Source organism: Mustela putorius, unplaced genomic scaffold, assembly GCF_011764305.1.
Source record: "Mustela putorius furo isolate JIRA1106 unplaced genomic scaffold, ASM1176430v1.1 tig00000145_pilon_pilon_pilon, whole genome shotgun sequence".
In the NCBI taxonomy this organism is placed as follows: domain Eukaryota; kingdom Metazoa; phylum Chordata; class Mammalia; order Carnivora; family Mustelidae; genus Mustela; species Mustela putorius.
Genome location: NW_025421294.1, coordinates 1,123,772 through 1,145,760, shown reverse-complemented (window position 1 = coordinate 1,145,760; position 21,989 = coordinate 1,123,772). Strand labels below are relative to the sequence as shown.

Below are 21,989 nucleotides of genomic sequence, written 5' to 3'. Positions count from 1 at the left end.
CAAAAAGAAATGTACTGTTTTAAATTTTGGTAAGTGCTATGTAAAAGGGGTGCAGAGTTGTGTGAAAGCATATACTAAGGAAAGAGATGGAGGAGAAGGTGCTCGCCGTGGGTGGGAGGCCCAGAGGGAGGCGCGGTGGGAGGGGACAGATCGAATTCTAGACACAATGGAGTCTGAGACCCTGAAAGGCCCAGTGTTTCCAGAGAACAGATCTTCGTATATGACTTGAGCTGTACCATTGAATCTTAGTTTATTTTATTTTTTTGGGCTGTTTATTTGAAAAATTGTGTTTTAGTTTTTTTTTTTTTTTTAAAATCTGAAAAACAAAGGTTCTGATACTGTTTCCTTTTCATGATTCATAGCAGCTGTCCCATAATTAGTGAAAAACTGAGCCACCATTTTGAGTTCTCAAAGGAAAGGTGGTGTAATGGCAGAAACGCCGCCTCGAGCTACCTCCGAAGGGGAGGGGAAAATATTAACTTGGCACTTTCCTTGGCTTCGGGTATGCAAGTAGATAATGAAAGTCCTCTAATTATGTTTTGCTTTGGGATGAAAGCACAATTGAATTTTTCTGCAAATCAGAATTTAATTCCTCTGAAGTAGAACTGTGAGCTTCCTTGGCTCATCTCCCATCTGACCGGGCTGGATGAGTCATCAGGCCCACTCTGGTGACGTCCATTGTATTTTAGCATACAGATGAAGATCACTTTCTTTAAAAGATTATTGTCAGGAATCCAGAAAGAGTTTGCCCCTGTTGCCTTGCTTGAAAAGACACCCTTGCCTTTTAGGCTGAGATTTATCTGAATAGCTGTTTCTGGCCATAGGTATGATGTATGTGGGGCTAATTGGATTTTGCTAGGAATCTGCTGAGAAGGCCTGTGGGAGGCCAGCCCGGACCATCAGGGACTGTCAGGGAGCTTCTCCTGTGAAGACAGAGTGTTCCACAGAGTAGAAGGCCTGCTTGATTTGTGACCAGGTGAAAAAGAAGTGAAAATGAGCCTCAGTGCAAAGGTTCATTTGGGTCTAGAAATAGGTCTGCGTTTCACCAAGAAGGAGCCTGCAGTGTGGAAAAGAGGCCGAATTCCCTCATCAGAGCCTCGCCTTGCTGTGCGTAATGGGCCAACAAGGCCCACTGAGGAGACCCACCAGGATGCTGGCTGTGTCATCCTGGCTTCTGCCGTGGAGGGATCAGCAGGCCAGACAGCTCCCTTGGCTGGAAACTGTCCCCACATGGGTGCTGTTACCCTTCTGAAAGGCATTGGGCCTTCCCTGTCCCCGAGGGATGGGCCCCTCACCTAGGAGGGTGCTCTCGCCCCTGCCACAGAGAAGTGGGGAGCAGCCACTTGGGTCTCTGGCCTTCCAGCTAGTGAATTCTGGGAGCTCTCGGCCGCGTGAAGCAAAGAGCCGGAAACAGGCTAACTGTCGATGTGGAGGGAGCTAAAAGCATGGCTCTTTTGAACGCAGAAGCACTTGTTAACCCAGGCTAATAGCACAAGATACATGTTTTTATTTATTTTTTTCCCAACAATATTTGGCTTTATAGTTTCTATTAGATACGACACTGGATCTTAGCCAAAAGGTTGAGAAATGATATATATAGTTTCTGTTAGATACTAGTTAAGTTGATTATAAAGATTTGGGACTTTAGAAATAGTTTTCCTTGACCGCTAGATTGGGAAATGTGGGTTGTTGTGGCTCAGGCCAACTTCTGAGTGGTCCTGATGCTGGATGACGTTGATGGTAAATTAAGCCCAGTGACTGTATTGGTATTTGCCATTCTGTGGGCTTCCCAGCATGGATATGTGGGCATCTCCTTTTGACTAATGAAATGGAAAGAACTGTATTCTGCCTGGACTTAGAGAAAACCCTGTAAAAATATCTCGAGCAGGAAATCTTTCCTTCTATCCACCCATTTGCAGAATGGCTAGGACTGTAAGCTTTGGAGCCAGAAGATGTAGGTTCAAAGCTTAGCTTCACCCTGATTGTATGCACTTAGACAAGTTATTTATTTGACTCCATTTTCTCACCCAAAATAAGGATAGTAACAATGACCTCCTTTTGAGAATTAAGTAGTATAATGCACTTTTTCCATGTGCAAGAAACAGTCCATGAAGTTCATATTATTCAACCAATATTTATTAAATGCCTGCCATGTATTATGCATCTTGGTAGATACCAAGAAGTATTAACTATAGTTATAGAGAGAAAATACAGAAACATGAAAAAAAAAAGACTCATAGGTACAACCTACTAATAGCAACAGGCCATAGGTAAAATATAATTAGAACTACATGGACAGGTGGGTGGCAGGATGGAGTAAGAGGGTGATGGACATTAAGGAGGGTACGTGATGTAATGAGCACTGGGTATTCTATAAGACTGATGAATCACTGACCCCTACCTCTGAAAACAATAATACATTTTATGTTAACTAATTGAAATTACATTAAAAAATAAAATATCTGAAAAAAAAACCCCAAAAACCTACATGGACAGAGCAGATGAAAATGAGTAGGAGTTCAAAGTTCCCCAAGCCCTGGAGTAGTCAGAGGAGGCTTCATGGAGGAAGAGAGGTTGGACCAAGGGGCGGGATGGGGTTTAGAGTTGAGATTCTACTCTTGATGCCATTCCCAGGCCATGGAATACCTTTGTCTTGCAAGCCAGGTTAGAGGCAGGCCTGAGGGGTCCCAGGGAGATGCCTTTGCTTTGACTGTTGGCCCAGTGGTCAGCTGCACAGAGGGAGTTCTTCCAACAAGAAAATATTATCTGAGACTCCAGAGAGCATAACCTTCCTATGCTGAGACAGAAATAATTCTCTTCCAGTGGTACTTCATTCATTTGGCTCATGCTGTCTTGATGATCTAATATACACCCCATGGGCTAGGTGCTGGAGACACAGAGATGAGAAGACCCAAGACCCAATCTCATTTTGCTTCCTTTAGACATCTAAATGTAGAACCCTTGGATTCTTGATAGAACCAGTACCAGAATCTTCCAGATGGTCAGTCTTTCATGGGCAAGACTGCTGCACTGGTGGGGAAGGAGAGCAGCCATAGGTACTATGGCCTTGTTGAATTCCCATAGGAGAAGGAATTTAACCTAACAAGGGCATCACAAACTGGCATTGAAAAATTACCCACTTTTTGTTAGGAGAGAAAGTGTTCTCATTCTCTTTCTTTTCCCCTCCCTCTTCTTATATTTTGGTCTCCATCCACAAAGGAATAAACTTCCACCCCATCTCTTCCCTCAAAGAAGAGGAAAGACTACTTCTAGGGTCAAGTTCCATCCCTTACTTTACATGAACTTCCTTTGCTGCCAGTCTGATTGGTCAGTCCCCAGGACGGCCAAGTGACCATAGATACCTGTGTCTGAAAAGCATGGTTCAGATCCCAATCTTTCTTTTCTTCTCTTTAGACTCTACTCCATTCCTGCCAACATGAATTTAGCACATTCACCATCTGTAGCCCCTGGCCGTCCTCCCAGGTTCTTTCTGTTGGGACTTCATCCAGCTGGGTGAGCCATGCCTGCGGCTGTTGTCCGTGCTGCTAGTGGGGTTGGTTCACATTCACTGTCTCTCAAGATTTAGGTTCGGGGAAGGAGGACCAAGAAGACTGAAATCCATTGCAGCCTCCAGCCCAAGATGTTTTCTGGCTCTGACAGTTTTGTGCTGAGGTATTTCAGCGTGCCCAGTGATTAATAACTGGACACTCCATTTTATTTACCTACTCATCTTTGTGTAGGCAGTTCATCTGCCAGATCTCCAGAGTGGGGGAGAGTGAGTGGCATCCTCAGCTCTAGATCTACCATGTTTAAGAACTGTTCCACTCAAGTGGTGCCTGGGTGGTTCAGTGGGTTAAGCCTTTGCCTTTGGCTTGGGTTGTGATCTCAGGATCCTGGGATTGAGCCCTGAATCAGGCTGTCTGCTTGGCGGGGAGCCTGCTTCCCCCTATCTCTCTGCCTGCGTCTCTGCCTACTTGTGATCTCTTTCTCTCTGTGCCAGATAAATAAATAAAAATCTTAAAAAAAAAAAAACAAAAAAGAACTGTTCCACTCAAAACTCAAATGGGAGGGTCTGATAACCAGAAATGCTTCTTTCCATCTGATAGTTTTTGCTGTTTGGCAACTGTGACAGAGAGAAAGCTATATGTTCATCCAATCCATTTCCATGTGCCTCTCTCTGAACACATGAGAAATTGTACTTCTCAGTTCCCTTGAACTTTGAAGGATCTTTGTGAATAATTCTGATGAACTGACATGTCACTTCCTGGCTGAGGCAGTGGAAAACTCCTCTATGATTCTCCAGCTTCTCTTCCTCTACTGTATTTGCTGTGGGGGTTTCACATTTCAGATGATGCAGCTACAAAACAGTGGGGTTCCGTCACTGAGATTTTTGTTACTACAGCAGAATCTACCTTATTCTGACTGATAGAGCCTGAAATCATTTAGTGATTTCCTATTGCCCTTTGGGTAAAGCACCAAGTCTTTATTATTTTTTTTTAATTTTTAAAAGGGATTTTATTTATTTGAGAGAGAGAGAGAGCGCAAGTGAAAGGCAGAGCAAAGCAGGGAGGCGGGCCAACGGGAGAAGGGCAGGCGGAAGAGAAGCTGACTCCCTGCTGAGCAGGGAGCCCTATGGATGCAGAGCTTGATCCCAGGACCCTGGGATCATGACCCGAGTTGAAGGCAGACATTTAACCAACTGAGCACTTAGGTGCCCCAAAGCGCCAAGTCTTTCATACAGCTTGTCTACCACAGTGTCTCCAGCATGTTGCAAAATGCAAGATATAGAGCACATGCCCACAGGTGCTCAGTGAGCAAATCAATGATTGAATAAGCATCAGTCTTTAGTCTGGGGCTTCCCTCTTTGGCCCTGAGATTAGTAGGCAGCTTGATAAAGTTGTGTGAAGACCCTAAGTCCTGAGTGCTCTGGGCCACAGCTCATCAGCCAGTCAACTGACGATTTATGGGTAGGTCTTCTGCTGGAAGCCCAGAGTCTTTGGCTCCATCCAGAAATGTATGTGTAGGTGGCATCCACACTACAAGAACCTGTCAAGCCATTCCTGATGGATCTCATTGCTGATAAGATATACCAGGATAAATGGAGGACTAAACGTCTACACATACTGAGTGTTTCTCTGCTTAAAGATATAATTAACCCAGGGTGCCTGGGTGGCTCAGTGGGTTAAGTCTCTGTCTTCGTCTCAGGTCATGATCCCAGGGTCCTGGCATTAAGCCCCACATTGGGCTCTCTGCTCAGCAGGGAGCCTGCTTCCCCCTCTCCCTCTGCCTGCCTCTCTGCCTACTTGTGCTCTCTCTCTGTGTGTCAAATAAATTAAAAAAGAAAAAAAAAAGATATAATTAACCCAGGTACCACCAATCACCTGGTTAAAATGCCCAGTTGCAAGCCAGGAATTCAAAGGAAATAGCCTCTCAACTGATGACAGATAACACCATCTTACAGTTTATGGCATTCTTCTTCAGATTTATTTCCAAAAAATAGAAAATGTTTTAAAATGTTTTGGGCTTAAGATTAAAAGAAAATCTGAAAGTTTCTTGTTTGATGTACTCTCTTTGAGATTTACTTTGGGAGGCATGGCCTCTTTCTTTCTTTCCTTTTTTAAAAATTTATCTAGTTGTTTTTAGAGAGAGAGTGTGTTGTGTGTGTCTGCACATGCAAAAGTGAGTTGGGAGGAGGGGCAGAGGGAGAGGGAGAGAATCTTCAAACAGACTCAGTACTGAGTACTGAGCCCGGAGGTGGGGAAGGGGGCCTCCATCTCATGACCCGTGAGATCATGACCTGAGCAGAAATCAAGAGTAGGGGGTGTCTGGCTGGCTCAGTTGGTTGAGCAACTGCCTTGGGTTCAGGTCATGATCCCAGGGTCCTGGGATCAAGCCCTGCATTGGGCTCCCCACTCACTGGGCAGCCTGCTTCCCCGTCTCTCGCTCTCCCTGCTTGTGCTCTCTACTCTCTCTCTCAGTCAAATAAATAAATAAAATCTTAAAAAAAAAAAAAAAGAAATCAAGAATAAGATGTTTTAGCCAACCAAACCACCCAGATGCCCCTCATATAGCCTTTTTCTTATAAAAGTATTTGTATGATCATTTTTGTCCTGGCTTCTTAAATCCTTTTGGTTCTGTATTCCCAGATAGGGTTAGGGTGCTGATAGGGATTAAGTCTAATTGGGCATGGATGGAAATGATTCTGTGCATAAAGGGAAAAGCAAAGACCTCTCTGTGGGGAGTTGGAGGCTGGCAGCAACCATTAAAGTCCCTTTTAACCACTGGCTATCAGACAAATCCTGTCTCCCTACAGTTTGACTGGAGGGTTGTCTTGAGGCCCCTTAAGATATTGAGAAATTACTGCTTTTGTAATCTCTCACTTGTATCTCGGGCTTCTGTTTCTGGTTCTTCGCGGGGCCTCCTTCCTCTCAGGTGGCTGATCCCAGGGAGTGGAGCCCTGGACTTTCTTTTCGGATCCCAGCGGGTAGACTGCCTCAGGCTCTGTCAGCTACAGTGGCTGCTATAGAGGGAGCTCTTCCCTCTAGTTACTGGTTACCCTTACTGTTTACTCTTGTTTTGGTAAATTCGCAAACTTCCTTTTTATGGGTCACTCCTCGGTCCTTTGCAGATACCTCTCTCATTTATTCAGAACTCAGGGAGATCTTCAGGAGGCAAGCACTGTTGGCTGCTTCTTGGAGGAACAGGGAGCAAGGAGACCAAGCCACGGAGAGGTTACATGTAAGATCCACGGGGTGCCGCAGGCAGCACTAGACCTAGACACTGGTTTCAGTGCTACCGGATTCATCCTCATCCCAACTATTTACTTGTCTTTTTCTTTTTTCTTTTTTTTCTTTTAAAGGTTTTATTTATTTATTTGAGAGAGAGAGAGATTGAGAGAGAGAGAGAGAGAGAGAGAGAGAGCGCATGCACAAGCAAGGGAGAGGGAGAAGCAGGTGCCCCGCTGAGCAAGGAATCTGATGTGGGACTTGATCCCAGGACCCCGGGATCATGACCTGAGCCGAATGAAGGCAGATGCTTAGCCGACAGAGCCCCTGGGCACCCCGACTTGTCTTTTTCTCACTCTGAAAGTTGTGTTGTTAGTATTCACATCTCTTCCGAGTTCTTCACTTCTAAAGCTACTTGCAACCCGATGTCTCTCTATAAAGTGGGTCAGTTGGAGGAATCTGATGCATCTGGCTTAGACTTCTGATGCATCTGTTCATTCCAGATATTGGGTAATTGCTCTTCGTTCTTTCCCCTAATCCTATTCAGTTCTAATCCCAAGTCAAGTTCGTGTCTCTCCTGTCTTCCCCCATGAAGCCCTCTGCAGGTATTGTCACCTGTGTGGATCTCGTTGTAATGTCAGGGACTGATTTAGAATCTCACCACCCTTTCCTGGTTTTATGGAGATGAGGTGCTGTAACTTCTATTTCCTTAAGGAAAGGGGGATGTCTTCCTCTACTGCTCACTTCCCTGTCATAACCTTAACAGTTTTATGCAAATTAGGCTTTCAGTGGATAAATTTGTCTTCTTGGTTCTGGAGACAGTTTTTTGTTTTTGTTTTTTTTTTTTAACATCGAAAACAGTAAGGATATAAAAGGGCCAGTTGAAAAAATACTAATTCACAGGGATCTACGTGTCCTCATGTTTATAGCAGTATTATCTACAATTCTGTTTATTTTTTTAAAGATTTTATTCATTTGTTTGACAGAATAAGAGAGCACAAGCAAGGGAAGTAGTAGAGGGAGAGGGAAAAATCAGGCTCCTGGCTGAGCAGGGAGCCAGATTCATGGTTTAATCCTAGGACTCTGGGACCATGACCTGAGCTGAAGGCAGATGCTTAACCAACTGAGCCACCCAATCTCCCCTTACAATTATGTTTTGACATTTACTTATTGAATTAATATTTTAAAAATTTCTTTATTTGAGAGAGAGAGACTGAGAGAGTGAGCACTTGAGTAGGCAGAGGGGCAGAAGGAGAGGGAGAAACAGACTCCCTGGTGAGTGGGGAGCCCAACTTGGGGCTTGATCGCAGGACCCTGACATCATGACCTGGGCCAAAGTCATACACTTAACAGACTGAGCCCCTCAGGTGTCCTACTTTTTTTTTTTTTTTTTTAAGAGAGAGAGAGAGAGAGCAAGAGAGCAAGAGCAAGCACATGAGCAAACAGGAGGAGAGGAGGAGAGAGAATCCCAAGCAGACTCTGCACTGAGGGCAGAACTCAATGCAGGACCCCATCTCACCACCCTGAGATCATGACCTGAGCAGAAATCAAGAGTCAGATATTCAACTGACTGAGCCACCTCAGGTGCCCCTCACTGGAACTTTTGAAAGCAGAATTCGGGATAAACTTGATCCATAATTGTTTAAAATACAGATTCTTCGTGTCCCATATTAGACCATATGAGGCCTGAGAGGACTCCTTTAGGTAATCTTAGTGCTCATTAAAATTAAATAAACACCGTTCCATGGGATTTTCATTGCTAAATAAAAAGATGTAATTATGACTTGCTTTCAAAGCATATTTCCAGACAGTATTAGATGGAGGATTCAGGAAGATTAGGAGTCTAGATGACCCAAATGTTTTATACTGAAATGTGCAATGTGTCTTGTTTGCTAGCCCGGCTCATTTAAATGGTCTCATGATTCTTCAGCTCCTAGCACCTTTTGGAAGCATCACACTGGATATGTGTTTGAATCTTTAAACCAATATCATCATCTCCAGATAAGTGTTTAGAGTCACACTGGAAGGCTTTGGAAGTGCTAAAATAGGATTTCAGTCTGGCTGAGAAGCTTCTTGGGGTTTCCAAGGTGCTTTCCTTTTGGTTTTTTCCTTTCCAGCTTAAGTTAACTTTCTCTCAATTTTTATGATGGAAAGATCCCCGAGAGCTGCTTCTCTCCTACAGCTGTTGGAAATAGCTAATTAGGGTTGGTGTGGCTTGCTTATTAGCTCCCTTGGGTTTAATAGCCGCAAAGGTCAGCGCTGACTAGCTACTGGGACAGGGTCATAGTGTGAATGGCATCTGGTCAAGAAAGATAAATACGACAAGATGGTGAACAAAGCAAGGTTATTATTATAAGAAGTGTCACCAAGATGATAATGAAACTTAAACAGTGAAAAATCACTCCAATCATGACCTAGCCCCAAAGGAAAGTAACCCCTGTACTTCCAGAATTTACTATAGCGCCGTGATGGTTCTACCATTAAAATGTCACTTGTAGAAATGAAATAGCTGGGAATGCTCACTTCAAATGAAATAGTTTTCTAATTTTCAAAATATTCCAAGCATCACTGAATGACCAGTTTAGGTCCCTGGAGAAATAATTACAACTGAAGGCCCCTTTGAAATGTAGACCCAGCTCTCTCTCTCTTTCTCTCTGTCTTTCTCTCATGTACCTCATGAATAATTTTCTTCAGAATCATTTGAGGAACCATGCTAATGAGGACGTGAGTTTCCAGTACTGTTCCTAATTCTGCTTATTACTGGTGACAGTGTATGTCTACTGTGGCTCTCCATGGAAAGATGGCCCATTTGAGGAAAATGACCTCCATGAATCTCTAGAATTCCATCTTTCCTTTTATCACTTCACTGCTTCTTGAAATGGGAAACTTCAGATCAGAATATTGTATGGCCAGTAGCACTGCTCAACATTCATTAAAATGTGTATTTTCATTAAAATGTCTCTTTTTTCCTTCTTTTTTTTTTTTTTAAAAAGATTTTATTTATTTGACAGAGAGAGAGATCTCAAGTAGGCAGGGGGGCAGGGGAAGCAGGCTCCAAACTGAGCAGAGAGCCCGATTTGGGGCATGATCCCAGGACTCTGAGATCATTACCTGAGCCAAAGACAGAGGCCTAACCCACTGAGTCACCCAGGACCCCCATTAAAATGTTTCTTGTACAGAAAATGAAGACAGGGAAAATGTGGAAATTTGAAATGATGACAGGAGGAACCTGGTGGCAAATGCTAGAGTCTTGGAGGAATCCCTTCTTGTCCTATAAAAGCAAGTGGAGTAGATTGATGGAATGATTGTGACACACCGAGGTTTTGTCACAACTGAAAAATGTGGGGAACCAAGGTATCCTCCACTCTCTGCTGCCTCTAGACAGACACCCAGGGTTCATATTCCCCAGGAAAATAGAGAAGTTGCCTAACCTTGCAGGGTTGACTGTAAAGTGGCCCAAGTTCTCTTTTCCTGTCCCTACCTCATTTTTGTGCACACAGAAGAGAGGGCAAACTTGGACAACAAGGAGAAAGAGACTGTCTGCATTTTGACAAGTGCAGTGTCTTGTTTTAGCTTGGGTTCCCACAGAAGTATACATTGAAACAGTAGAGCAAATCATTTACTTTGAAAATGACCACAGGAAGGGGTGTTAGAGGATGAAGTAACTCAGGGAAGAGAGTGCAGTAAATAAAAGTTCTTATCAAGCAAGATAGCACTGCAGGTCACTGGAGTGTAGTCCTTCTGGGGAATTCTGGGTGCCTGCCTGAAACAGGGACCTCAGAGTCGTCCTACCTGAGAGGTGAGGGAGCTGAGATATTTATACACCATCTCCCATCCTTTGTTACAGGTGGCTCCTGGGGGCATGGTGTAACTCCCCTGGCATATCTGGGTGTTGTACAAAGGACTAGAGTTGCTCTGTATGCCAGAAAATCTCCAGACAAGTAAATCTAGGGGCCGACAGGAGAAGGTGATGTGCTCCGAAGCTTTATGAGTGAGGGGTCTGGCCAGGCCACCAGCAGCATCTACTACAGTCCAGACTTTGTACCACACACATTTCCTGTGCCCCATGTTAGGCTCCTTTATCTTATCACTGATTCTGCAAGGTCCCAAGGAAAAAGAAAAAGAACCTACACTGGGAAGAACGGGAGACTCACCAGCCGCTGTTACAGTTGGTGCCAAGATGCTCACCTTCCATCGTCCTTCTGTTCCACCCTTTGTTCTAAGCCCCTCCATAGCCAGCACTTTGCCAGGTTTAAGTTGCTTGTCTTGTGGAGTAACCTAGACTTTGAGCTTGGAGAGGTCTAAGTCCCAGGTTATGATATATTTCTTTTGTGCAACCCTTATGACTGGGAAGTCTGGTAAGACCCAACCATCAAAGGTGGTGCTGGCTGTGTGGTTACTCAGTGTACCATGCCCGGGGGCTTAGTCACTATGTGGCCTCAGAAGCATTCAGGAGCTCCTTGCTTTGTAAGGAAAGGCTCCCTGCTGCTGATGGCATGGGCTTGCCCCAGACCTTCAGGGGTCTGCAGTATGATTCTCCTATTAAGACTTGTCAAAGATTCTACAGAGGCTAGCACTGTGGGATCCTCTGCTCACACAGCCCAAGCATAGCATTGCTTACACGACACCTGGACCTGCTCCAGAGCTCTCCCTTGCTCCAGGCCACTGTATTTGTTTGCTGGGGCTGCTATCACCTATCACCACGGACTAGGTGGCTTGAATGACAGGAATATATTGTCTAACAGTTCCAGAGGCTAGAAGACTAAGATCAAGGTTTCAGTAGGTTTGCTTTCTTCTGAGGCCCCTCTCCTTTGTTTTCAGGTGGCCACCTTCTCCCTCTCTCCTCACATGGCCTTTCTTCTGTGTGTGTGAACCCCTGGTGTCTCTCTATATGTCCATAATTCCTCTTCAGATAAACACACCAGTTAGATTGCATTTGGGCCCCACTCTAGTAATTCTCATTTTATCTTGTTCACCCCTTTGAAGGCCCCATCTTCAAGTATAACCATGTTCTCAAGGTTAGGGGTTCAGAGTTGGGGAACACAGTATAGTCCCTAACACCCACTCAACACCAACAGCCTTCTGACCCATTAATGGGTTGGAAGAATATTCAAGTGTGATAAGTGTAGGCTTCAACATTTGAAAGATTCTGCTAAACATTGTCTCACTTTCTTAGTGGCAGGAGGTACAAAGTACATTTGTGTGTTCTTTCCTTGGAGGGACATGACATATCCCAGACCACTGTCTCACCTGAAAATTACTGATCAAGGCAAAGCCTTGGTTGGTTGTGAGGTTTACCTCCCACTCTCTCATCCACATGTGTCTGATCCTTGCATCCACTTCCTGCTCCCTGAGCATGAATCAATGATGTCATTAGTATAATGAACCCATAAGACCTTTCACAGACTATCCAGATGATCAAGATCCTGTTAAACTCTATTGTGACATAGAGCAGAGAGGTTAACATAACCCAGAGGACATGGCAGTGAATGTATATTTCTCTTTGTTCCAAGTGACAGCAAACTGTTCGTTTTCCTCCTTTCTAGTGGGGGTTGAAACGAATACATTTTCCAATTCAGTAGCTTCGTACCGTGCCAGAGGCTATGTTGATCTGTTGTCATAAATCAAGATACTGCATCTGAACAGTGGTTATGCTTAGTGTTAGTACTTGGTCTGAGGGTATGGTAGTCCTCCATTTGCCGAATGATCCAATTGACTTTTCTAGGGGACAGACTAATGAACTAAATGGAAATGTGATGGGGACCATGGTCTCAGCCTCCTTTAAGTTTTTGAGAGCAACCCTAATCCCTGACATTTTACCTACCCAAGAGCAGTACTTCTCATCATCTTCTCCGTGGCAGATGGGGGCAATATCAACGTTTTCACCAGCTTTTCCTAGAATGTATGTCAGGGTCCAGGCAGGAGATGGATACCACATATGTCATTTTAACAGAATTTAATGCAAAAAACTGTTGTAGTTACTGAAAATCTGGAAAGGCATGGGATGCCTTGGGTCCTGGGATCAAGCCCCTCATCAGGCTCCTTGCTCAGTGGGGAGCCTGTTTCTCTCTCTGCTTGCTGTTCCCCCTGCTTGTGTGCTGTCTCATTCTCCTCTCTTTCAGACAAATAAATAAATAAAATCTTAAAAAAAGAAAAAACTGGAAAGGCATAGAAAGAACACTAAGGTCCCTCAGAACCTGCAGGTAGCAGCTACCATTGTGATTGTTGGAGGGACAGGGGAAGAAGCTGGAACAGTTTCTACTTGAAAGCTTGGAGTAGAAGCCAAAACTCAGGTCTCTAGAAGGGGCTACTACATATCCTTGTCCCAGTGGCACTGAGCTTGTTGGAAGGGTCCAAGAGGCTGTGGACCAGAACAGTGAGGAGGCCCTGGCCAGCTGGGCTGGTGTATTTGAGAACCACTGTGAGGCAGGTGCTGCAGGTATGAGACAAACTGCAGACTAGATTCAACGGCTGTGATGATAGCGAACTGCCAGGGCCAGGGTGAGGAATGAGACTAAGGTGATGCTGTTGGGAATATCCCACTAGTATCTCATATTAGCAGAGTCCAATACAGGGCATTTTTGGAAAGAAAATGTGATTTGCAGAATCCCAGCCCTAACCTCACCGAGCAGAACACTGAAGGAGAGTGGGGTTGAAGTTGAGAGACAGTGACTTAATAACTAGCACAGGGCTCTTACTCCACAGGTCAGGTAGACAGTATGAGATTGTACCAGTAGGTCATTTGTCCAGATTATGCACTCAAGACCTAGGAAAATGGCCCTAGAAAGGGTCTACAAACACAGTGGATCTACAATGAGACAGACTTGGGCCCAGGCTCTACTCATCCCTTGGCCTCCAATGACCTCTCTGTAACGTGAGAGCACCGACAGTATTTTAGCATTACTGCCAATTCATATACTATATCCAGTAGTCCTTGCAAAGTCATATGGACATTCTCCTTTCTCTGATGTGCTGTTGCTGGGGTGACTGGCTCTGATGCTTTAGGAAGGACCGGTCACTACTACAGATGCTCTCTGTGTCGTTGCAGAGTTCATGACAAGGGGAGCCAGCCACTTCTTCAAATGATCAATTCTTGATCTGAGAATTAGCTCAGGTCTGGAAACTGGGTGAGTGATAATGATTTTGCATGGGCATAGCTGACATCAGCTTTCTGCTCATCTACTTTTAATCTCTTGCGATCATGCAGATCAAGCAGTATATTTGTTTGCTGACCATCTAGCTTGTCCTCAGGAACACCATGGCTGCCTCAGCTATCATTATGACCTTGCTGTCCATTGTGATAATGATGGCACACCCTTGCCTCTCTGGTTGGCAAAGTGCTACTTTCTGGCCTCTGCCCTTATGAATTCTCACCATTCCTCCTGACACTAGGGAGCCCAATGGCTGTCTTATGTAGGTTGGTGTTGACAATATGAGACAAGAGATCCTGCAAACACCAACAGAAATCCTCTCCCACTCCATGACAGGTAAAGGTCTACTAATTGTTATATGGTAGCACACTAGGTCATTAATACTCTGCTCATCAGAATGCCTGGTTTCAAATCTTGGTTCTATTAGTTACTTGTAGTATGACCTTGGACAAGTTATTCAGTGTCTCTATGTCTCGTTTTCTTTCCTTGTAAAATGGGGATAATACTAGTAGTTAGTTTAAAGGGCTGCTGGTTAGATTTAACGAAGTAATACCTAAATTGCTTAGAATAGTGGGCTGCATATCATATCTTTAAAGAATATTAATTGTTAATATTCTTATTAAAGCAAAACATTTTCAGGAATGCTAAGCATTACTGTTCAACATCATTCTGGAAATGACAAAAAGCAATTAAAAAAGACATTGAAAAGGGAGGTCAGATATTGGAAGAGACAAAATTATCATTAACTTACAGATTAAAAAATTGACTACTTGGAAAAATCCAAGAATACCAGTGAAAAACCCTTCAGGGTAAATAAGACAAAAAAGTAGCCCTAATTAATAGTTTCCTTAACATTGAAAATAATCGTCCAAAATACAAATTACATAATGAGGGGGAACAAATCCTTAGAAGAATCAAAGCATTTATATAAAGGTGCAACAGAGAGTTTGAGTGGCTGAGTCAGTAAAGTGTCTGCCTTTGGTTCAGGTTATGATCCTGGGGTCCTGGGATCAAGTCCTGCATTGCGTTCCCTGCTCAGTGGAAAGCCTGCTTCTTCCTCTGCCCCTCACCCCACTCCTGTTTTCTCTCTCTCTCAAATAAACAAATCTCAAAAAAAAAAAAAAAAAGACTGCAAAACTCTAAAAGCATCTAGACAAATAGGGGACTTTGTTTCTGCACGATAAATCTCATGATATTAGATATATTGATTCTCTCAAATTTATAAATTAATTACAGAATTTTAATCAAAATCCAAACATTATTTTTTAACTTAAAAATGATTCTCCATGGCACCTGGGTGGCTCAGTGGGTTAAGCCGCTGCCTTCAGCTCAGGTCATGATCTCAGGGTCCTGGGATGGAGTCCTGCATTGGGCTCTCTGCTTGGTGGGGAGCCTGCTTCCTCCTCTCTCTCTCTCTCTGCCTGCCTCTCTGCCTACTTGTGATCTCTCTCTGTCAAATAAATAAAATCTTTAAAGAAAAAATGATTCTCTAGTTTATGTGGGAGAATAAACAATGAGAATAGTAATAACAGATGTTAAAACAAACATGATGGAACATCTATCACCAGATGTCAGAACACATTTATGAAATCAGTTTAAATACTTTTACTGGTGTGTAAATAGACAAAAGAGAAAAAAAGAACTGCTTAGAAGTCTATAAATAGGTCTTACATACATATTTAGAAGTTAGTATATTACAAAGTTCCATTTCACAATAGAATGGAAAAGGTAGACCATCCCATAAGTGAATTTTCAGCAATGGCTAACCACCTGGGAAACAGCTTCCCTAAGTCATGACTTATTCCAAAATCAATTTTTTTAAAGATTTTATTTATTTATTTGACAGAGAGAGATCACAAGTAGAGAAGCAGGCAGAGAGAGAGGAGGAAGCAGGCTCCCCACTGAGCAGAGAGCCCGATGTGGGACTCGATCCCAAGATCCTGAAATCATGACCTGAGCCAAAGGCAGAGGCTTTAATCTACTGAGCCACCCAGGTGCCCCCCAAGATCAATTCTTAACTGATTAAAAATCAACCATGGAAAGAAGAAATCACAAGAAAAAGTAAAATTAGGTCAATATATAATCTTGAGGTGGAGAAGGGAAGGACTATGTAAGATGGAAAACAAAAGACAAGAATCATTGATTTAAATACATAAAAATTAGAAACTTCTGGTGTCATAAAGCATCATGAACAAAACAGAAATTGGGAAACATTTGTAAAATAAATGAGGGGTGCCTGACTGGCTTGTTCCATAGAATATGCAGCTCTTTAGGTCATGAGTTAGAGCCTCATGTTGGGTATAGAGCTTACTTAATACACTTTAAAAAATAAATGCAAGACAAAACACTGAGGTTTTTTTTTTTTTTTTTTTTTTTTTAAAGAAGTGCTCTTACGAATTGATCGGAAAGGTATATAGACAAGAAAACTGTGTTTAAGAATCAGAAAATGGAAGTGGAAGTGTTTTCATTTTTAAATTTGGTGCCAAAACCAAATTATTATTTTTTTAACGTTTTTATTTTATTTATTTATTTATTTGAGAGAGAGAGAGAGTGAGAAAGAGAGAGAGAGCATGAGAGGAGAGAGGTCAGCTGGAGAAGCAGATTCCTTGCCAAGCAGGGAGCCTGATGTGGGACTCGATCCCGGGACTCCAGGATCATGACCTGAGCTGAAGGCGGTCACTTAACCAACTGAGCCACCCAGGCACCCCATTTAAAAATTATAATATTCAGGGGCACCTGGGTGGCTCAGTTGGTTAAGCAATCAGTCCTGATTTCAGATCAGGTTGGAATCTCAGGGTCATGAGATCAAGCCCTGCGTGGGGCTCCACACTCAGCGTAGTCTGCTTGAGATTCTCTCTGTTCCTCTCCCTCCATCCCTCCCCATCGTTCCCACTTGCATGCATGTGCTCTAAATAAATAAATAAATTAATTAATTAATATTTTCTTTTGAAAAAAGTGCACCTATACAGGCATACCATACAGATACTGAGGGTTTGGTTCCAGACCATATAATCAAATGAGTATTGTGAAAAAGTGAGTCAATGAATTTTTGGATTTCCTAATGCATATAAAAGTTATGTTTACACTGTATTGTAGTCTGTTAAATGTGTAATAACATTATGTCCAAAAAATCAGTGTACATACCTTAATTAAAAAATGCTTGATTTCAGGGCACCTGGGTGGCTCAGTGGGTTGAAGCCTCTGCCTTCAGCTTGGGTCATGATCTCAAGGTCCTGGGATTGAGCCCCGCATTGGGCTCTTTGCTCAGCAAGGAGCCTGCTTCCCCCCACCCTCTGCCTGCCTCTCTGCCTACTTGTGATCTCTGTCAAATAAATGGATAAAATCTTTAAAAAAAAAAAAGCTTGATTTCTAAAAAAAAAAATGAACCATCATCTAAGCTTTCGGTGAGTGATAATTATGGATCACTGATCATTGTTAGAAACAAAATAATAATGACACTTTGAAATATTCCAAGAATTAACAGTATGTGACATAGAGACATGAAGAGACAGAGACAAATGCTGTTGGAAAAATGAGGCTGTGAGGCTTGCTCTACACAGTGTGGCCGCAAACCTTCACTTTGTATAAAACAGGGTCTGTGAAGTACAGCAAAGCAAGGTACAGTAAAATGAGGTACACCTGTATATGTGTGTGTGTGTGTAAAGAAAAAAGTCAAGAGAGACATCCGGTGTTAACAGTGGTTGTCTCTAGCATGGGATTATGGTAATTTTTTTCTTTATATTTCTTTTGTTTTCCAAATTTTCTACACTGAACATATGTTAGTTTTGTAATTGGAAAAGAAAACAATATATAAGGAAAACATAAAGGAACGCTGAGGGCTCCATGACTTGACTAGCTTCTACTTGCAGGTCCTGGATCTCAAGTTTACCTGCGAGTTGTAGAAAAACAGAGAAAATAACAAGTAGGTCATGTGGCCCAACTCTGTGGTGCTATCTTATACTTTAAAAAAGAACTGTGTAAAGTCCTGTGAGATTCTGGGCCATTCTTTTGAAAAGGTTTTTTCAATAAATAATTAAAAAAAATATTTTATTTATTTATTTGACAGAGAGAAAGCGAGCGAGAGAGGGGCCAGAAGCAGGGGGAGTGGGAGAGGGAGAAGCGGGGGGAGTGGGAGAGGGAGAAGCGGGGGGAGTGGGAGAGGGAGAAGCAGGCTTCCTGCTGGGCAGGGAGCCTTGGGATCATGACCTGAGCTGAAGGCAGATGCTTAATGACTGAGCTATGCTGGTGCCCCCTAATACATACTTTCTTACTATTAAAAAATTCATTTTAGTGTCATTTGGTTGACTAGTCACCCGTCAAAGTTTGTGTTAATAGAGATTTTTATTTCATGTAACTGGAAGGGAAGAATTCAGGACAACTGGCATTCTTCCCCCAACACCCAAATTCATTCTAATACAAGATAAACCCCAAGAAATAGTATTTAAGGGCCTCCCAGTCTTGATCCCTTTCGCTTTCAACCTCCACTTCCTAATTCACTTTTGGTGTTAATCCAAGGCTGCACCACCAAACTCATACTTTCTCACCAAATAAAGACACACTGCTTACCAGGGACTGGCTTTGGCAGCTGGAGCCATTTTCTCAATCGTCTGAGTCTTTGGAAAACAATTTCAGCCGGCTGCAGACTTTCGACAGGGTTCTTCAATATTGGGGACCAGTGGGCCTCATGGTGGTTGGTGTATACATAAGTCATGACACCAGTTACATTGGAGAGAGGGCCCACTGTATTCTCAGAATTCTTATTGAGGGGAAGAAGAATCTTAGAAGATGTTTAAAACAAGTACAGCTGAAGCCATTCTTACAGTTAGATTTTATCTTCCCAAGGGATGGGGAAAAAAAAATCAGTGACTACAGAAGCTCTTTCTCTTACAATGCAAAGGAGAAAAATGCATGGCTACCACTAATTTATTGTGCTCAAGCAGTAAACCAGGATGACTAATATTGTTTTAATCTATGCATCTGGTGAGACCCAGGATATTGATACAGAAAAGCACTTAAACACATAGTTATTGCCCAGGGCTGTCAAGAGCTGTTTTGAATTGGAAAGAGCTGGAAATAGCTACTTTGGAAGAGATCTGCCCAAGAGCCCAGCACTGTAAATAGTCCTAAATGAGCCTGGCCCAAGACCTCAACTCCTCCCCGGGGACTAGGACCCAGGAGGAATAAAGAAGATATGGGATCTGGGCAATTGCCTTGTTGCTTCTCTGGTTATTATAGCTTTAGGGAAAAAATTTTTTTTTTAATTAAAAAAAAATTTCATCCCCTCTCAACACTCCTTACCTCCTTTCTACTTCTTCCATTTCTAAGAAACCAAGCATATAGGTAGAGGACCCTCTGGGACCATAGTGATGCCCATGTTTAAATCTTACCTCTGTCACTGAGTTGGATGAGTTATTTAATCTCTCTCAGCCTTGATTCATACTTTAGCAGACTGGGAATAACCATAATACCGCATAGCATCGTTATAATACCCATGGAAAGTGCTCAGTAAAGGGAGACATTGTTCTTTTAGTGAGATATATATGTATATGCTTTTTGTCTTCCCTGTTAGATATTCCCCATAGTTGTGGCTACGGATTGGAAATGGCTCTCCTAAATGGCTTGCATGCATTTCTGCCTGGAAGGGAGACAAGTAAACATCGTGAGATCATTTTGAGCACTAGTATTCTGAAGGGGTGGGAATTTCCTTCTCTCCCACCACGGTTCGGTTCATCTAGCTGGTTTAGGAATTAAATCGATATGAAACAGATTAACAGGATTTTAAAAAGTTTTATTATGTGCACAGAGGTCCAGTGATGATATTGAGACCCCAAGAAATGACCAAGGCAGGTAGGTTTTATACATTTTGGACAAAGATAATACATTTGTGAGGCATGGAGAGGATCAAGAAAACAGGTGTTTGGGCACCTGGGTGCCTCAGTGGGTTAAGCATCTGCCTTTAGGTCAGGTCATGATCCCGGGATCCTGGGATCGATTCCCACATCAGGCTCCCTGCTTAGCAGGGAACCTGCTTCCCCCTCTCCCTCTGCCTGCTGCTCTCCCTGCTTCTGGTCTCTCTCTGTGTCAAATAAATAAATAAATAAAATATTGGGGGGGAAAAAAAAAGAAAACAGGTGTTTGGGAGCTTTACTTACTAAGGGACTCTAAGCAGAATTTAGGCTTAGGTAGTAGATGGCAGAAAGTAGCAAGGTTTGTCTGTATGCCTTCTTGACTTGCAAGCTCCCGTCTCTGGTGGTGAGAATGTCTTTTTACATCTTAGCACAGGGAAAGTATTTTTCATATGGGAGATTCATTTTCTCCTTTCAGGGGGTTGGAGGACGGTCTGAGAATTCTTGCATCGCCTATTTCTCAAGTAGCTTCAATTCAAAATAATCAGTGTGCCATTGTTGTCCACTTTGGAGTGGCCTGCTCTGGGCCATCCTACAAATCCATAGTCCTGTAAAGTCTAGTGGTGATTCAGCTTCATGAAAGGCAAAACCCGATTGTCTTTTAAATTGTCCAGAAGGGGACCGAGATAAAAAGATACTTGCATTGCAACTACCTAATCATATTAGATCACTTGACATTTTTGGATGAGCCGTAAGTTGATAAATGAGGAGGGCTGGTCACTGTCATGGTTATTAATGAGAAGACCTACCATCTTGATGGTAATGAATTCTGATGAGAAAGAAGAGATCACCTCTGGGTAAAACCTGCCAGTGTGCACTCACTGCCTGGTGACCGTCTCTGCATTTTCCTGGGTTGGTGTCAAAGCAGAGACTCCAGACTTAAACCTGGATCAATGTCTCATAAAGATGAGCCCCGGAGCAATGGTGTTTGAGAGTGTAGCTTCGGGCAGAACACGTCAGTGTCAGCGAGCTCACTGGTGGGCTGCCTTTTCCTGCCAGCCGTCCAGAGGCAGGTCAGAACGGTAAGCCTCGCCAGGCTTTAGTAAGGAAGATCCCGCCACCTAAAAGGCCCACCTCTGACAGTCTTTGGACGTGAAATTTCATGTAATTGGAAAATGAGGTAAGGTTTTGTGCCCCTGGGAATGACTCCAAACGTGACTAACCATGTGAATGAGGAGGTCTTAGCCAACAGGCAAGCTTCTCTGTTGCTAAAGACAAAGAGGAAACCCCTGGTTTATTGCAGCACATATCACAGTCAGCTGGAAAGTTATCCCACGGGTCAAGAACTTTAGTCTCCTGCCTCCAGGCAGCTTTGCTTTCAGACGAGACCAAACGCGCAAAGTTCATTTCTGTTTCTTACTTACCCTCTCTGATAACAACAAAAAAATGGGTGCTCAGTCCAGACTTCCCGTGATTAGGATTCTAGTTGCTTCTTAGTATTTTGTAATTCTGAGATTTACTCTATGGGAAAAAAAAAAATACTGCCCAGGGAAATGTGGAGAGAATAGCCTCTTTGGTACCAGTCTAGAAAAATTAATATATATATATATTTTTAAAGAACTAGGGTTTAAACTCTCATGGTATTTGTAGGCTGGTGGTCGTCTCTTATTTCTTCCTCCACCCACATGACACAGCCAAACAGACCCTCTCCCTTCCTCCTACCAAAGTGCTGACACCCAGGATTTTTCTGTTTAATTCTGGGAAACTTGCCTAAGAAAGGGTGAGCCTTGAAGCAAGTAGTAGGCTAAAATGGTCCTTCAGCATTGTCTGAAGAGCAGCCGAAAGGATTCATGGATCTATGGTTTGAGGGGAAGATGGAAAGATAGAGGCAGGTCATTCTTTCCCTCCAAAAGCTACTTATTCGTTTGTTTGTTTCCTAAAGCTACTGTGATCCAAGAACATCATGAATTTGGTAATTAGCTATGCTTTTAGAAGACAGCCCTTTTCTTTTTGAAATGGATTTTCTACCTGCTTTAAAATCAGCATAGCGGTATGCCAAATAAATCAATGAAAATTACTTTGCGTGCCAATTTATGTCAGAAATACATAGCTCCTTCAGCATTTACCAAGAGTAAGAAAGCCACTGACTTTCCATATCTGGAAATCAAGATTATCTTTTAGGTACTCCTGTCCAGCTTGGGCTATGGCTTTGGAATGGGGTTGTCATCTTCCTGCTTCCTTCAGTGATAGCTGTTTCTTTTTCTTTC

General features: G+C 43.0%; 1 long non-coding RNA gene across 2 annotated transcripts in view; it reads left to right on the top strand.

Annotated features, from left to right (window-relative positions):
• Window positions 1-21,989, top strand: part of LOC101676360 — a 177,198-nt gene that overhangs the window by 25,654 nt on the left and 129,555 nt on the right. The gene's annotated exons all lie outside the window — the stretch shown is intronic.